Consider the following 18,386-nt stretch of genomic DNA (forward strand, 5'->3'; position numbering starts at 1 on the left):
CTTGGTTCTGGTGACACTGGAGACATTATGGAAAGTACACAAAACTGCCTAAGTGAGGCCTTTTTCTTGCAGTGACCTAAGCTTTGAATTAAGGCCTTTTTAAATGTGACCTGATCAGGCATTGTTCTACCTGGACCTATGCAGGTGCACTTTTACCTAACGAGCTTTCGTGTGATTGGCAAGTTGCAATGCCTCACTGCACAAGCTGTATTGGTGGTCAGAAGGCTTAAAGCAAATTGACAACTTTTTGTGAAAGTACATAAGCTATAACTGTAGTATTCTCATTCCAGAAAATGTTGCATTTCTTTTGTCCATCAGTATATAATAAGCTGCAATGAAGTTCCAACAGTAATGGTGTAGGTCCTCTGTGGATGTCTCCCATCCCAGTACTGACCCTGGATTTACAGCTTTATGTAAGAAAGGGAGTCAAAACTAATATCAGCAGAATTATGTTCTCTTGCTGCACAGCTAGAATCTGAGACATACGGAAACTGCGGCGCTAGCTTCACACCAGTCAGAACAATGGCTTTGTGGCTATTTATTGCTGTTGAGTAGCTCTCTCACTAACATCAAACAATTGATCTTCTCTCAATCCTCAGAGATGACTGCCTTTGAATATCTCATCTGTAAAATGTTCTTTTTGCTGCCACGCGACACTCCTGGAGCCTGTAGCACGGAACCTGTAGTGTTTGTGTCAGCTCCCTTTCGTGCCTGCGCTTGTGTCCCAAGCATATTGCTTCACAATAGGGTCCTGCTCTTTTTAACGCAGATGAACCCCCCTGCATTCTTCCCACATCACCTTGTCCCTGGGCATCATTTCTCCAGAGTGATGTGAATTGAATAAGACAATAAGAGGAAGTGGTGCTGAATCATTCCCGATCTACACCTGTGCTCCCGTGTTTGCAACGGCGACTCATTGCCTTAGTGCATACTTTGCTGGCACGAGTCAGCTTAGCTGTTAGACCATGCAAATCAGTTTCAAACAGGTACCGTTGTGTTCAGCTGGGATAATTAAAAAAAACATTTGAAATGGTAATCTTAGGCTCTTGGGAATACAAAACAAGAGAACAAAGAAGATCAGCTGCCAACGAACAGCTAACCACAGTTAACCGTCTTCCTAGACAACCACAGGGAAGTTTTACTTTTTTACTTTGTAGCTCTTCAGGGTTCTGGTGTAGTTTTCCTGGAAGCTGACAACCTGCAGCCCAGGTTAGCCAGAGGTGACGTCTCCTGGAATTCTGGTGTCTTGTCGTCACGGAATTCCTACTGTCGCTAAACCTGGAGGACTAGTTCTACAGACAGCGCTGACCTCGGGTCAAGCCAGACCGCACTGCATAGCGCAGAGCCCAGCCTCTGTTCCGCTGTGTCAGTGACAGTCAAAGAGGCTTTTGTGAGCACATTCCCTCTCACTGCAGGTGTGCTTCATATTTGTGGGTGAATTACAAAATACACTACACGGGATCAGCCCCAGGGCCTTCAACATCACAATCTGTTCTCAATCTTCGGCAAGTGACAAAATGACCTGCTTATGCAGTGCAACCCTGAATCAGGCCACTTCTTTGGAATTCTGCTTTTCTTTTTTTGAGCGCAAGAAGTTTATTCTGCGGCTATCGGGTGATTCTTTCCCCCGCAATCGTTTATGGGCACAATGACTGGATTTTTCTTAGTTTCAATAAAGTTAAGGACTCTGATCGAGCTGCACACCACCCCCGATTAATATGAACACAGAATTGCATTTCAAAGTCACAAAAGTTGGTGCATTACCCCGAGATCAAAACTTGGAAGAGGTTTCATTCTTTCTCCAGATCAAAAGGATTTTTTAGATCTTAAGATACTATACATCCCAACATGCACTGCATTCTACTCCCGTTCGTAGGCCGGTTATAGAACGGGCCGAGTCGGACTGGGCCCCTGCAGCCCAGGGAAGCCGGAGGAGACGTCTCCTGGAGTTTGAGTTCTTGTCGTCACGGAATTCCTAATGTCGCTAAAACCTGGAGGACTAGTTCTACAGACAGCGCTGACCTCAGGTCCTAGCCCCAGCTCTACCAGTTCCACCTGCGCCAGGGATAATGGAAGAAGACCCGTTCTGATCCAGAACCTCTGAATCACGGGTCCAAGCCTGTGGCACTGCTGCGGTGCAGGAGCCCCTTCTATAATTAGCGCAGAGGAAGAGAGTCGGGACGGCGTGGCTGAGGGGGGAGAGGAGGGGAACCTCGGAGGTGTGTGCTGTTGTGCGGAGCTCAGGCCAAACAGCGGTCTCGCAGAGAGAAAGAGGAAACCATACAGTTCTGCAGATCGGCCCCGGAGGGCCCGGAAACATGGGTTCTGACGCCCCTGGCAGCTCTGTGGCAGTGGCTTTAGGATTCTGTGCCTTATGGATTTCCCCCTGTCCAGAGGGGCAGATCCTGCCACTGACGCCTCTACCACGACGTCACCTGGTCCGGGTCTCCTCAACCACTTCAGAACTGTCGCCATCAAGGGCGAAGGCGATCGCAAACACTGTGCACTGAGCTGCATGGCATGCAGTGCCTGTCCCCAAGTTCACCTGAGGTACTGGTATGAACGGCACCTTCAAACTATTTAAGGCACGTCTGCTAATGCGTCTGAACCTGGCTTGTTGATGATGATGATTATTATAAGATTGTGTTTCATACACATCTGACAAACCACTGCCCGACAGAAATTCACAATCCTAAAGGATACAGAACCATCGCATGTCCTTGGATTGGACATTGAAACAGGCTGCACTCAGTGCTCATAGCAACAGTGTCTCATAAAGGACATACAGCACCAAAGCAGAGTTTGAAACAATGAATCAAGTGCCTCTTATGTTTCTATTATCCATCCATCCATCTTCAAACTCCTTCTTCCCATTCAGGGTGGCAGGGGAACCGGAGCCTATCCCAACAAGCAACGGGCACAAGGAAGGATACATCTTGGATGCCAGTCCATCACAGGGCACACGCGGACACAGATATAGACATGCACACATTCACAGTTTCCCTACAGGCCAGTTAACCCACCAGTATGGTTTTGGACTGTGTGAGCAAATCTAGCAGCCAGATGTCATCCACATAAACACAGCGAGATCATGCAGACTCTACACAATCAGCACCCCAGGTCTGGAATTGAACCCAGGGCCCCAGGGCTGTGAGGGCAGGAATGCTAGCCCCTGTGCCATCTTGCCCCCATGTTTCTGCTATTTTAGAAACAGACTGAAATGTATTTGATTTTTTCAACACCTTAACACATTAATATATAGCTGCTTTCAAGGACTGCAACAATCAAAATGCTCAGAAAATCAGGACTTCAAGTTTCAGCTCTACTGTAAAATGCTTCAGAAGGATGGATTTTTTTTCTAGTCTACCCAGTTTATAATTTATTTTTAGGTTTATGACGGACCTATAAGTCCCTAGATTTATTATATACAGGGGCAGTGTAGCAGAGTCTCTGGACTCATGACTCGCAGGTTGCGGCTTTGAGTCCATGCTGTAGACACTCCTGTTGTACCTTGAGTGGGGTACATTGCTTAAGTCTGCCCAGCTGTAAAAGTGAGAACCGAGAAAGAGCTCGTGCACAGTGAGTCAATGTGAGTCTGTAAGGGAAATAGCTTACCTATATAGTACAGATAAATTAAGCCACTGTGAGCTTTTGCACGTGTGTTTTGCAGCTGGTGTGCAAGTACTTGTTGAAGATGGTGCACATGTTTCTTTTGCCATGTCAAAATCACTTCTCAAAGAAGTAAAATAGTAAAAAAAAATCCTAACTTCAATCCATTTGATAGAAACCTTGTTTTTCCAGTGAGCCTACTCAGATGGAACCTCTTCGATCACGGGGACTGATTTAACCTTTTCAATGAAGAAAAGAAAAAAATAAACTCGTGCAATGAAAAGGCAATAAAAAGGGGTTGTTTTGAGAAAAGGGTAGGCGAGCTGTTTCAGAATTAGTGCAGATAAGTAAGGTGAGACATTGGATGAAAATGAAGTGATAGACAGACAGACTGTTGGGTTTTTCCCCAGTGTTAGTGAATCAGATTGATTCTAACGACGAGTCTTTTACTCAGAAAAAAAGTGGTAGAAAATCACGTCATCACTGGTTTTATTCAGCGTCATAAATGTTTATTGTTGGAATTATTACAGCTACCCTGAAACAACATTGTGGCAACACAATTCTTTAAGACTACAGGAGATGTGGCCAATACATACAGGAGATGTGGCCAAAACGGTCAAATAAAAATATCTTTATATCACTACGTGGCAGAAAACAAATATGAATCAAATACAGAGAACGGAAATGAAAAATAAAACGTATATTCAACAGAATTGTGCTTAATTTTGATATTCGAAACACAGACAGGAGGATTGTGCGCACAGCGTTACTGTGCGCAACCGGAAAATAGTACTGGAGCACATTCGAGACTGACGGTATTCAGGTGATAACTTGGGTCAGCGTAACGTGTCATATTTCTCATATTCTCGCTTCATGTTCGTCAAATCCCAACTACAACCAAACTACGATCTCACACAACAGTGACCAGAATTTATTTTTTCAGGGGGTTACGACGAATAATGACCCCGTCAGCAAACCTTCTTGTATTTCGCTTATCTAACTTTATGAAACCTCCCGGCGTCCTCGATATTCACACTCCAAAAACAAAGCAGCTCTATTTTAGGATTGTCACTTTTCTTCCGCTTTGTTTTTCGGTTCTATTTCCCACTGATTTTAATTTCTAGGCAGTAGAGGCGGGGGGGCGTCTTAAATCTGGAAAGATTAGAAATAACTACAATCATAGACAATTGAATAATCAATCCAAATAGGCCGCGTGTAAATACGAATATATCAGTAGCACTTGCATTACAACGCGCATTCCTCCTCTCAGACTTCTGAATCACTGTCTGGGGACAGCAACAGACACTCGTTTGGCAACCTATTAAATTGCCGAAAAGGCTTATCTTCACCAGCGTTCGGCTCGAATGGTGCTTAAACACGCCGCTGACGACCCATAGACGTAGTTACAAAAACAGTTAAGGGAAAGATTTTAATCGAAAATGTAATTAATTATTCAATGGTTAACAGTAAAGCAAGATTACTGGACTTCTGAGGCTCGTGACGCGCACCAAAACCGCGCTTCGCGCAATTTGGAGAAACTGCGTCCAACGGCAGATTAAAAGTCCCAAAAAACAACAAAAACAAAACGGTGTGCTAGAACTCGGGAAAACTCAATAAATAAGGAAAAGCATTCTTCAACGTTGCCAATATTTTAATTTTTTTTCTGTTTGATTGCATTTTGGATGTAGAACCGTCAGACTCGCATCTTTTAAGGGTGTCTACATCAGCAGTACATTGTTTTTCCAGCCCACTGTATTGTGTTAATACTTATCAACAGGCCGTGCGTGATAAATTCAGATAAATCCGTTAACAGCGGGAGTCCTATCAAAACTGGCCACCTTCTCGCGTAGCCGAATCCGCTTTGTTGACATTGTCCGACTCTTTTTTTTTGGTCCTGGAGCGCTGTCCAGTCAGGGATGGTCCATTCGGATCACCACCCATGTCCTGCTTCCATTCCGTTCCAGTTTTCACGCGTTCCTTATTAATGCAGGAAGTTGCTTAGGTGGTAAAAATGACCATTTCCCCCTCTCGTTTGAGTTAATCGCCACTTACAACCACGCCCGTAAAACCTGTGGACACTGGACATCATCTCCTCCAGTCCACAGCTACTACGTGCAATTTCGTACAATTACCTGGTCCGGCCAGCAGGGGTCGCACATTATCCTGCTTGGCCTCCCCACAAAACCTTAACGGGCACTTTTTCAGTGCTTTTCTCTGGCATGTGTCGCGACCTCAGTCTGTCCCCAGTGAAGGAGCCAGAGGGCAGAGGCAGAACATCGTGTGAGACAAGCTCCCCTGTGTCTTATTCCTTAAAGCTCTGTGTTTGTTTTTTTGTTTCCAGCCCTGCAGTCTGGCTGAAGGTCAGCTGGCCAGAATACCACACCGGGCCTGGCTAGCTGACCTTCAGCCTCCTGTTGAACAGGGCTGTCCACACACCCACACCCACATGCCTGCGCACGAAAGAGACCACGGCTGAAGACCCACTGCAGAAAGACTCAGTGCAAAACGTTTTTTCCAGCGGAAAGGGGGAAGAGAGAGAAAGAGATGAGCAGGCGGGAGCTGCTAGCTGTCCTGTCAGAGAGCTCATCCCGCCACAAGGCCGTCAAGACACGAACGCGTCAGAAACCATAGCGGCGCCAGCTCTTACCAAACAGCACCGCACAACGAATGCTGTCGGTTTTCTTCCTCGCCGACAGCGGCCTTATTATTTTTTTATTACACTTATTTGTACTGGGCTGCAGGATAATGAAAAAAGAAGACTCTTGTGGGTCAGCAGCTCCTTGGTAACTGGCCGTCTGTTCCCTGTGTGTTGCGCGTTTGGCGCCTCGCTCTGCTATTTATCCTTGGTTTACACGTTTGGAAACATACTGGGGAAGGCAAAAAAACCCGCAAAACTCCATTTCAAGCACGACAGCAAAGAGGAGAAGACTGTTCTCTGCTTCAGACGGCTCTGGCTGCATCAGAAAGGAAGACGGAATCCTTCCACCAAAACAGGAGAGTCACTGCAATCTGTATGTGTGTGTGGGGGGTTGTCCATTTGTGTTCAAGAGTCTTAAATAAAACAATTGTGTATTCCAATTTAATACAAAAAGACTACCATTATGCTGAGCAGAGGATTTAATTCTAAACATGCCTTTTAACACTGGGAGTTCCTCAGGAGCATGTGTAGTAAGATCCATAAGAACGGACAGTCCTTCTTTTCCCCAGTCAAGTGCAACTCCTGCAACTCACACACTTCTTTATTTACTTGATTACTAATCGGGCTTTTTATAGAGCACTTCCTGCTCTGATCGCATCTTCAAGCTGCTAATCTTAGCTTGTCATCAGTGTAAAAGTTTAAGAGGCTGCACTTCTGTAAAACTGAACCTCGCGCCTTTGGGCTAGCCGCACACCATTCTTTCTTTAACTAAGAGTTTCACAGTCCTCTCGAATCCCAGTAAAGAAGCAGCAACAAAAAATCAACTTGACTTGACATTGACCTGCATGAAAAATTATTCCGCCCCCCCCCCCCGCCCCGATGTTATTAATTAATTAATCCTGCCTATAATTGCACCACTGAATACTATATAAATCACTTTCCAAAAAATTCCCTCCCACGTGCAGCACTGCATATATGACACTAAATGCACCATGCCATAACCTGAATCCTCATACTGTAAAGTCCCATCTCCGCAAGCGAGAAGGAGCCGACAGCTGAACACGGCTGTACAAATTCAGGAATGTGAACTTGTACTCTCCTTGCATGGACAGCGGGGCCTGCCAGCTCTTGCTTGAAAGGCTTGACCACTAAAACCCACAGACTGCAGATGGAGATAATAGAGCCCTGACAGCCTGACGGCACAGAGCGCAGGGCGATGACACCACGCCGGTGGAAATAATGATGCACTGATTCTTTGTGCACAGACAATGAGAAAGCGCTGACACGCTGTGAAAACCAATCCCCGGCTCTTTTGAGCAGAACCCGATAAGTCCCAATTAGAGGGGGGACTCTTTAGTCAGACAACAGAGGCTCGGCTGACCCCCCCTCTCGTAAGCGGTTCAGACAACAACAACAAAGGGAGGCTCGTGTCTCCCAGAGCTTTTCAGCAAGAGGTAACCAGATCTTCCTCAAATCCTTCCTCTCCCTCCCTCTTGCTGAAGAGCAAACACCTGCTGCTCGTCGGGGAGCTAAACCTCCGCCGCTAAAATAAATGAATCAACACCTGCCGTCAGTCCTGCCTCGTCTCCGATGTCGTATTTTTATCACATGTGGCCTTAAAGCGGCGGTATGTTACTGTGCTGTCACACCAGCCCAGCCAGCACACAAGTACAATGTTTTTGAGTCTCTTTTGTTTCTGCACTTACATTGTCCTCTGGACCGGGGATTGCTGGGATGCCAGGTCATGATTCCTGCAAGGACTCTGTCGTCTAGATCCAGTCTGAACGCAGCCGGCACAAATGCCCTGTGATCCGCTGGCAAACCGCCTCCATCTCCTATGACCCTTTGAGCCGTGAGCAAAAACAAAGACCTCCTTTCGCTCAGAAGTTGACCCCAGCCAAGAGCTGCACGCTTGTTTGAAAAAATCACAGGCCGTGCGGCTGCGTGTAGCTGTTTATCGTCTTTAAAGGAAAAGGAAGTCGAGCTGCGATTTGTTGAAAGGCTCTTTTTTTTCTTCGCTCAGGCATTTCTCTCAGCTGCTACCAAAACAGGTGTGACTCGTTGGACCGCATTGGAACAGACAACTTTCTATGCAGCAGGTAGAAGCCCTGACGAAGCCACCCCCTTCAGACACACAACAAACCTGCTCATGCACTTTCAGCCACACAAATGACTTCTCCGAACGTGTGCACAAAGATCCGGTCCTGCCCAGAAATATTCCACTCCTCCGTGATGGATGAACTGTCTCTCCATCAAAAAAACCCAACAAAACAAAACAAACTTTTGTTGTCGGTTTTCTCTTTGTCTGAGGAAATTCCATCCAGAAGTCTCTTCGTTTCTACCCCTCTTGACGCAAGTGAGAACTACAAATTGTTCCTCTCTCAATCCTCATTTTGTGTTGTTGTGACTTTACCTACACCTCTGTACATTTTGAAACAGAAAGTACCATTTTGCTTGCTAGTCAAGACCACAGCCGATTCCACTATGCCTCTTGGGCGCAGAAAGCTTTGCATGTTCTCTGGAGGCTTGCAGTAGTTCAACCTGCACTCTTCTCCCATGGAAAATGACATCACTCCATTTTAGTATTTAAAAAAACAAGACCCTGTCAGAGGTCTCCACGATAGCCTTCTGCATTCCTGACAATGTGAAACACCCCTCCCCCCTCAAGAAAGCTGGAATGATCCCATTTTTCCACACCTGGGGTATACATATCAGCCCTTTGCCAGGCGGCAGGATTCACAAGGCCAAATTCTACCAGCCCCTCTTTGTTCTCTGCTTTGCGGTGTCGTGGTTGTGTTGCACCACAGCGTTCTGGTGTCAAAAGTTTCCACCCAGCATCTTGCCACTGAATTAGAAAAAAAAAAGCTACAATGTAATTAAAAATGCAGTCAAACCGAAAATCCTGGCGGGTGACACGTTTATAAATCCAGTTCATTCACAAATGCAGGCATTTTTCCGGTAGAGAGCCCAGTGCAGTCCTAAACTCCCTCTCCAGTGCGATCCCCCTGCGAGACACTTCTGAACAGAGCTTTTGAAAGTGCCACTCTCTAGCTCTAGAGACTGATCTGACTGTAGCAGTGTCTCGTCGCCGGGCGGGCACAGTGTACTAGCGTTTTAAGAGCTACATCCTTATTTCTGTTCTCATCACATAACAACAGACACTGAGGCACTTGGCATGTACGGGGTCCTAACTTTTAAAGGAGAGCTACAGTAAGTGTAGTATTCTAGCCAGCAATTTTCACACATAACCTTTCTATTGATTTACTGGTGCCCTACAAGAATGCATTAGGCTCTGTAATCCGATATTGTTGGGGTTTTTTTCCTAGACAATGAAACAGCTCTTTCAGTGCTGCGCTGCTTACCCTTTGAGCTCTTAATTAGCTCTAACTGAAGGAGCTAATGTGTTCGCTTGCGTAGTAAAAATAATCTGCTGACTTCCGCTTTGTCTGAGGATATTTTTTGGAGGTCTGTGTGGTGTTCTGTGCAGGAGAGATTCGCTTTCTCCACTGGTAACTTTCAGCTGTTTTGCTTTCTCCGATTTTGTCCAGGTGGATGCTGCACATTGGTGGTGGTGGAGGGGAGTCCCCATTACCTGTAAAGCGCTTTGAGTTTAGTGTCCAGAAAAGCGCTATATAAGTGTAAGCAATTATAATTAATTATTATTATTGTCCATTCAGTACTGCCCCAGGTGGTCCCCGGGTGTCAGCTCCACTGGGTCGGTGTGTGACCACATGACGACGTTTCCCGACGAGACCAGAGTTAGGATTTGGCTCAGGGCAGCCGAGGGCACCAGCGCGGCGGGCACAACGGAAAGCGCAAACGGCCCGCACGCCGCGCAGCACGATTCACAGAAAGCAAAAGGCAGGTGACTCTTTGAATACGCCCAGCGCGATAACTGCCCACATCCGTCTGTGACCCGTGACTCACGGGCTTGTCCAGCAGGGGGGACGTGAACTTGCGTGCAAATGAGAATAATAACGTGGCGGTTGGATGAGATTGGAAACCTGGGAACTTTTTGTTTTACGGCAGGGAAAATCCCGGTAGCCTGGATGGCTGTGTGAGCACAGGCTGAGCAAAGCCTGGCGTTTGTCTGCCTGGCCACCACGCGAGCTGCTGACCACAGTGTGTGTGTGTGGTGGGGGGGGGTTTCCAGACCTCGGGCTGCTGCTCTAGGACCTCTGACGGAACTGCGGTGCTCACTTCTTCGTTGCTGCCTGCTCGGTTCTGCCGCAGGCGGTCCTATCGTGTCAGGCTGTCCTGTGGCGGGGTTGTGTACAGGCCTTTCAAGCCACACAGAGGAAAGAGTCCCCGTGCCAGGCGGCCTTCCAGGGGCATGCTGGAGTGCCCGCTGAACGTCTGTACCGTGCAGTGTTAGCAGAGGGGTCTCCGGGGCTGGCCCAGGTGAGGGGCCCGGCGCGTGGATGCCCAGCCCGGTTAGCGGCGCAGGCGGGCGGCGCCCGGGGCTCCAGGGCAGCAGCAGCCGAGCCGCGGAGGAGCTCCTCTCTCTCGCCCCCCCCGCAGGGCCCCCACCGAAGCACCGAGCCCTGAGGAGCAACTGCACATTCCAGACGGTTTGAGCGGGAGAAAATGTAAACACATAAACGTCGGGATGCCAAATAACGGGCAGTCCATGTTTTTAGAAAGTCAAAGGGGGGGGACAAAACGCCTCCGAAGCATCAACTCTAAAAGACCCCAAGTAGATGCAGACCACACATGAGAGCAGGGGAGGTCGAATCTTGAGTTCCGATCCAGTCCTGCAGGAACTGTACGCCACCCTTTCAATCGCCTATTTCCAAAGACGCACAAAGGCGTCCCGGAGGACATCATCTGCAGCAGGAATAATACCAGCAGCACCCAGCCTGCTGCCTTCCAGGGCCTGTACTGGGCCAAGCCCTCGTTTTTAACTGAGCTCAACTTGCGCAGCTTCGCTCTGTCCCAAGTCCTTGACAAGCCGATGATTGAGAGGGTCTGAGAGGGTCCGCCGGACTGTGACCATTTCGCACGGCGGAGGGGCGGGGGAGGGACTGCTTCATGCCCCAAAAAACGTGCCAAGACCCAGCCCGGTGAATCATTCCCGACAGCTGGCTGACATTAACGCTCGGGCTTTGTTCGACAAGAGCCGGCAGGTTGCGTCAGGAAAAAAAAATTAAAAACGACTCAAGTCATGCATAAAAGCGAACTGGCCGAACACACCGAGCAGGAGCCAGACCCGAGGGGGCGTCAGGAGAAGGACCTGCTGTCCCTGCTGGGGGTTGAGAACAACACTCCTGGATGAGGCGACTGGCTGCCAAGACATCTGTGCAGGGCTTTTCTTTTGGGAGAATGTTTTTAAAAAACCATTATAATCCCCCCAGGCAAGCTTCCACATGTTTTCCAGGGCCGTGCAGGTTACTAATAGCTTTTTTTTCTTCTTGGCTGTAACCGCGAGTGGCACACATTCAGCAGGGGGGAGCGTGAAGAGACTTGTACAGGAGGTGTGATGCTCGCATCCCCCTCAGGGTGCCTCCCAGCACAGCCTTGGAAGTGCGCTGCCGGTCTGCTGCCTGAGCCCAAGCACACAGATGCCCTGCTGCCTCGTCCCCCAAAAGCACATCGAGACAGAGTGTCTCCAGGGGTCTGTACAACCCCCCCTTCCCCTACACGCGGTGAGCATGCGGAGCGCAGCAGTGGCTCTGTGGCTAAGGATCTATGCATGTGGGGGGAAGGTTGCCAGTTCAAATCCCACAGCCGGCAGAGGAATCCTACCTCATTGGGCCCCTGAGCAAGGCCCTTAACCCCAACTGTTCCAGGGGTGCTGTACAACAGCAGACCCTGCGCTCTGACCCCAGGCTTCTCTCCCTGTCTGTGTGTCTGTGTCTCATGGAGAGCAAGCTGGGGTATGTGAAAAGATGAATTCCTAATGCAAAAAATTGTATAGGGCTAATAAAGTGATGTTATGTTATGTTACGTGCTCCTCGAGAGCACCTGAGCCCGGTCATTCGTGGGATCTCCCTGGAATCAGAAAGAGGGAGTTCCCCACCCAAGCAGGGGTCTCTACAGTTTAGATTTCAGGTGGGGGTGCCGTCCCACCCGTAGCTCTGCTGGGCGCTCTGAGCAACGCGGCACATGGTGGAAACAGACAGCGGCCGCATTTTAGCAGTGAGCGGGGCAAACATCGGGAGTGTGCCCCCGTCTCCACAAGGCCTGCGAGATCCTGCCAGCACCGCGGGGACAGGCGCGCTCTAGAGCCCAGCGCCCGTGACTTCGGCGAACTTCCTACGAAAAGGCAGTCGCCCACGCTCTCACCCCCCACATCCTTTGCCCCCCGCCGCTGCCTCCCCGCACGCCCCTCTGTACAGACCACGCAGTTTCAGAATCACTGCACCTAGTTCCGTTTCTGGTGCAGCCCAGGTATTTCTGGAAACGTGACTCATGGTTTCCAGCCGCGGGGGGCTGGGCGAGGGATCCCCGTCGTCACGCCACCCCCTTCTCCTCTGGGGAGCAGGGGGGCTGCCGATACCCACTGCTCCCCCAACACGTGGCACACCGGCTCCGCACCCCAGCCTGGCATCGGCTCCAGCCAGAGACGGAAGCCGGAACCTGGATCAGCTCCCCGCCAGAGCTGGAGCTATCATAAATAACCAAGGCCATACAACTGCTAACAAGCACTTCCTCATTGTCCTTCCGGACACAAATCTGTCTGATCCACCAAGTGTGGTAACAGGGAAAATAAAACAGCCTTCTTATCTCTCTGTAACTCCCACTGAACCAATACTATCTTGAATCACTGGGGCTATCTGTGTTTTTTTTTAAAAAGGATACAACATTTTAATCATTGCTTAAGCATTCCTTGTCAATGGAACTGGCCATAAACAGGCAGGCAAGAAGCAGGGTCGATGGCACCTAATCAGTTCAGTTTACAAGGCTCTGGGGTGATTCGGGACAGGAGGCCAAGCTGAACTAAATGCCATTTTGTTGCCTCGGTTATCTGCAGGGGTGAGTTTTAACTGGTCGGCAGAGGCTCTTTTCAGGAGATGAAAAACAGAAGAAGCAGCTCCCACTCTGGCACACAAAACACAGGTCTGTTTTATGACACTGGCTCTGTTATCTCCCTCCATGCCTGAGCAAGGCTCTTCAGTGCCAGACAGCACTGATAAGACCAGGCCACTATACCTCCACCAAGGCCTGCAAAGCCCATACAGCTTCCTCTGAGATCACAGCACCATGTGGACTGTTTCTGTTTTCTGTTTGCTTTGCGTATTTTCATGGGGGGAGGGGAAGGTGGGTAAATCCCAAAAACTTTTCACTGAGTCACTGCATTAACAGACCGACGGCCCTGTGCCACAGAACTGATGTATCAGAAAGGAGTGTCGCAATGTTTTTTGTTGTTGAGCTGGGAAAGTCCTATTAGCCTTTCGGAGTAATAAAGGTACACAGGTCTCCTCCATATCAGAAGCCACAGAACAACTGCACCGTCTGCACCATCATTCAGGCCCTGCATGTGGACTGTCTGTCTTTACTATCAGCTAGATAAACAGTGTAATTGCTGTCATAGTTATGTTAATTGCTGTCATTAAGCTGCAGCCCAACAGGAAATTGCTGTATTGTGAAACAAGGTGAGGATTTCTACCTTATCTTTTGCAGGAGAAATGCTAGCATGGGGAAAAAAAAGCTTCGAACAGTCTATTTTGCACCTGTTTTGTGTTTTCCCCAAAGAGTCTGTGTGAGGCACACATACTGAGCTACAGAAGGCTTTATAAAGTATGTCTTTAGAAAACCACAGTCATTATTTTGCACTGTGGTATCAGATGTAAATATGTCAATCTGTTCCAAAAGTCAAACATTTTTATCGGTTGAAAAGCACATAAAGAAAACAAAGATGGTCTGGTTCTCAGTAACTGCAGCATAACATGTACAATCTTGAGATCCCATGGGATTTTACTGCATGCGGCTGCTGTGCGCATTAATGAGTCCGCTGTATTGAACACCTGCACAACGGACTGGGGAGTGGCTGCAGCTCTCTCACACTGCACACCTGAGCACAGGTACGTGTGCTTCCTTTCACCAGGTTGGCGTTTTTGTAGAAAGAGGATTTGCCATTTGTTTTTTCCCCCCCATCATCTGTGGGCACTATGCCGGATCTGTCATTTCAACAGCTTGGTTAGATCCTAATGATTGCAATGCAGGGAGCACATGCGTACAGGGTGTCTGGCGTGACTGGCCTAGCTGAGGGGATGACAGCCCAGCCCCTCACGACAGCGAGGACTGAGCCAGGGAGCTGCTGCAGGGGTGTAGACGGGGAGGCGGGGGTTACGAGAGGAACTCCTGGGTGCGAGACTTACTGTATGTACATTACATAGGTGAGCGGATGTGTGCGTGACTAGAATAACATCTCTTACAAACGTAGTTCAGGTGGGTCAGCATGCTGAGGCTGCAAAGGAGCCTGTGAAGCCTTCTTCAGTGTTCATAGTTTTCTTTCTTCTATTATCAGCATGGAATAAACCTATTACGTATTTCTTATAAACTCCTGGAATTCACCAAAAGGACAACTGGCCTATTGGGGAGATCAAGCTCCTTGACCTTCAGGACACTACCCACAATAACAGCATGCTACGTGCCGACAGTACTTGCCTGCGGTTGTTGGGAGGTTGCACAGCCATCTCAACTGGCTAAATTCTACCCCCGAGCCTGGAAGCCACCATGTTTGCTCCCACCATGAGGTACAGCCTTTGGGACTGTACCATTCCAGGACTGGCGCCTGGGGGGGGTCATGCCTCATTGATCTATACTGATCGAACAGCTCTCTGTCGCAGCCAGACACAGATCCCTCAGGGCGTCGCTGCAGACACCCAACCGAATCTGCGAAATTTGTCCCAACAGTCAAAACGGGATGTCTTGCAAGGGGAGCCCTGATGAACCACCCCCACTTTGCTAAACAGATGCTAATCCACCAGAAGCTTTGAAATAATAGTGAAATCAATTTTAAAAAACTTTCTTAAACAACAAGATTCACACTCTGTAATAATCAAGCACGGAGGATGTATCCGCTGTAAGGCTTTCCTGGAAATCCAATTCCAGAAAAAGGCCGTGAGATCTCTGCCCAGAACATCAAGGCAAGGGAGAGGAGAGGAGGGGGCCGGAGGCTCATGAGATCTTACAGATGTGAGAAACTCGACTTCTTCCAGAACTCAGCAGTTTTAGGTATGAAAGTCTGGGTCTGTCTTCAAAGGGAATTCATTATGCTATACAGGAGTGGTTTTCAGCACGCACAAATAAGGCATGAAAGTTATTTTTTTAATTCCTGTTTGCTAATGTGTTGCCTTACTTTCTCTGGAGCCGAGAGAGCGAGCAAAAATCAGATTTATCGCTGCAGAGGGAGATTCACATCTAGGCTAAAGCAAGAGCCCTTGATCAACCTGTCTGATCAAGAGGTGCCCACGGTTCAAACCCGCACACCCACAAAAAAACAACACAAAAAAAAAACAGGATCTGTGGTCCTTCGCTTGGCTCAATGGCAAGATCGCCATTATCTCACTGCAGCACAAACCACAGCAATAAACACATTCAGAAAAACACCACAGCACCTGAGCTGAGCCGACTGGCTTGCTCACACACACAACGAGGAGATAAAAGGCAAAACAGAACAGCGCTTGAGGACCGGGACGACGGCCCCCTCCCTTCTGGGGTCACGGTCGGCGGGAGACGGTCGATTTAGCTCCATTAAAAACCCCATTAGAAGAGGTCGGGCGCTGGGGAGCGAGCGTCAGAAAGGCAGGCCGCATTCCCCCAGCTGCAGCCCAGGAGGAAGTAATTAAGTCCCGAGCTCTGCTGATACGCGCAAGCTCGTCTGGCTTTTACTGTTGTCATCAACAGAGACTCTCCGCCTGTGCCTCCCGGCCCCAGAGGCCAACTGACGAGCCCGTTCGCGCAGTTCGGGTTACGTTGTGCGGCGAGGCGGCGGGCTCTGCGGGTCGTTCAGCTTAATGCTGCGCAGATCGACCGGCATCGGTTCTCCCTCCCGGACGCGGGCGCCGCGCCGCTGCCGTGTCCATCCATTAAGGTCCGTGTTCGCGCCTCCTGCTGTCCTCGAGTGACCCAGACCCAGCGGCTGGGTTCGGCGTTTTGAATGCGTGGCCTCTTCAAAAGCTGCGCGCACTGCTTTCGCTTTGAAGGGTCTTTTTTTTTGGTGGGTGGGTAACTATTAAATTAAACCCGAGGGACCGCCTGTGCTTTGATGTTTTATTTCTTCCATGTTAAACTTTAATGATGTTTTTCCCCCCCTATGCTGTATCTAGGGACTGAGGAAATAAATGTGGTCTGAAATGGCTTGTTTGGATCTGAAATACAGACAACGTAATGTCAGCTATTTGTCATTTTTATTTCTGGCTTTATATATGGAAACACGTGGCCCCAGCACCTGTAGTTGTTTCCATACAACACTTTAATCTTTTTTTTTTTCATTTATACCCGTCTGACTTTGATGTTCAGGAACACGTGATTTGGCATGTCATAAATTTATATTAAATAGTGCAACTGCACATCAAAGACTAAATGACGCCGTATTCATTTTTTCTTTGTGTTTAACAAATGACACGGCAATAAAACACTGATAATAAGAAAAGAGACCTTAACTGGCTTGTTATCCTTCCTTCCGCTGAGGAAGCAGATTATGTCAAGACTTGGCTCTAAGCTCCCTTGAACGAGATGCTTCACCCTATGAATGTGAGTGAAAATTAAGCAGGTTGAGGAAGACAGGCAGCCAGTGCGGGTTGCTCCTAAGTCTCTTACTGAAAACATTGTTTCAGTTAATGTTCACAATGAGCGCCTTCATTAATCAACCATCAATATGTATACTTTTAAATACATATTGTTTTGGTTTTTTTTATGCCATCCTGGATGTAATGCCACCTGGTCCAGCAGCTCCGTGCCTTCTCTCCCTGCAGCTGGCGACGCAGAGCTGCGCATGTCTGACGTCTGCAAGGACTCAAAGCTGCAGCCCCTGCTTCACAAACCATAGTGACCGAGCTCCCGGTACGCATTCATGTCCGGCGCATCCCGATAAAATCTCACGGCGCCGGCACTGAGCTTGCGAATAAATCGCATGATTTTGTCTCCCAGCTGGGGGGGAGATCTGCGCAGGCACAGGTTTCCCCAGCACAGCCCCCTCAGCCTCGCTGCGTGCCCCGCTGTGCGCCACAGGAGCCGTTCAAAGCTCTGCTGCTCAGCGCCGCTTTCAGCGCGGCAGAAAAATGCCCTTTGACCCCACCAGGCACGGCACGTCGAGACGCGAGCTGAGGCGAACGCTGGAGTTTTCCTCTCCGCTAGACACCGGGGAAGGAAAGGGTTAAGCGTGCGGCTGAGCCCGCCATTGTTTTCCAGTCCTGTATTAAAGACAGAGACTCTCAATACCGGGCTTTGATGGGGAATTTCTCTTTCCCCGAAAAAACACAGGGCAGCCTGTCTCCCCAGAGAGCCCCATCCATCACTTTATCTGGAGGCTAAAGGCACTCGACCCCCCCAATCTCGGCACTAGAGGAGGCTAATTGTACCTCATTGTGGCCAAAGAAAAGCTCTTTTATTAAAAGATTTGTGCGGCTGTAAAATACAGGGAAAAGGGAGGTCTGTCGCACTCCCGGGGCTCTGTATTCTCATTTGTAGACTCCCGGCCTTTCACAGGCCCATTAACAGGGTCTGCATATTGCTACTCCCTCACAATAGAGCATTGTACAGTTTAGAAACTAGAGCCTTTCTCTCCTTCCTCTGGTTTTTGCCTTCTGACATTTAGGAGATTATATTTTTTTTAAAAAAAAACGTCCGCAGTATTAGGTCATTCATTGCTTGATCTCCCTGTCACGAAGTTGTGCCGTAGTCCGCCCACGTTTTGGAAATCATTCACTGATTTCAATGTGCGTGTGGCGTAAGATAAGATCCCCGATTCCACCCAGGCAACACAAGACAACAGGGGTGATACTCAAGGCCCTTGGTTTGCTGCTGAAACAGTTGAGTCTGTTCCATTAAGGTAGGGGAAGAAATGACAAATTGACTTAAAAGACATTTTCTAGTTGTCTTGTAGCTAAAGCTGTGACAGGCCGTGTATTTTATTTTGGAATACTGTGTTTTTCTATCCGATGCTCAGACCCTTCCTCTCGGAATGTCCACG

At 48.7% G+C, this 18,386-nt stretch overlaps 1 protein-coding gene across 2 annotated transcripts in view; it reads right to left on the bottom strand.

Annotated features, from left to right (window-relative positions):
- The window catches only part of s1pr2 (sphingosine-1-phosphate receptor 2), a 43,616-nt gene that overhangs the window by 12,822 nt on the left and 12,408 nt on the right, over positions 1-18,386 (bottom strand). The window contains exon 1 of one of the 2 annotated variants that reach the window (XM_088603456.1): positions 7,954-9,689. The exons of the other annotated variant lie outside the window; for it this stretch is intronic. The gene's annotated coding sequence lies outside the window, so the exon portion shown is untranslated. Of the gene's footprint in view, positions 1-7,953; positions 9,690-18,386 lie in introns of those variants that run through there. 2 annotated transcript variants of the gene reach the window in all.

Source organism: Lepisosteus platostomus, chromosome 13 (genome assembly GCF_059453375.1).
Source record: "Lepisosteus platostomus isolate fLepPlt1 chromosome 13, fLepPlt1.hap1, whole genome shotgun sequence".
Classification (NCBI taxonomy): Eukaryota; Metazoa; Chordata; class Actinopteri; order Semionotiformes; family Lepisosteidae; genus Lepisosteus; species Lepisosteus platostomus.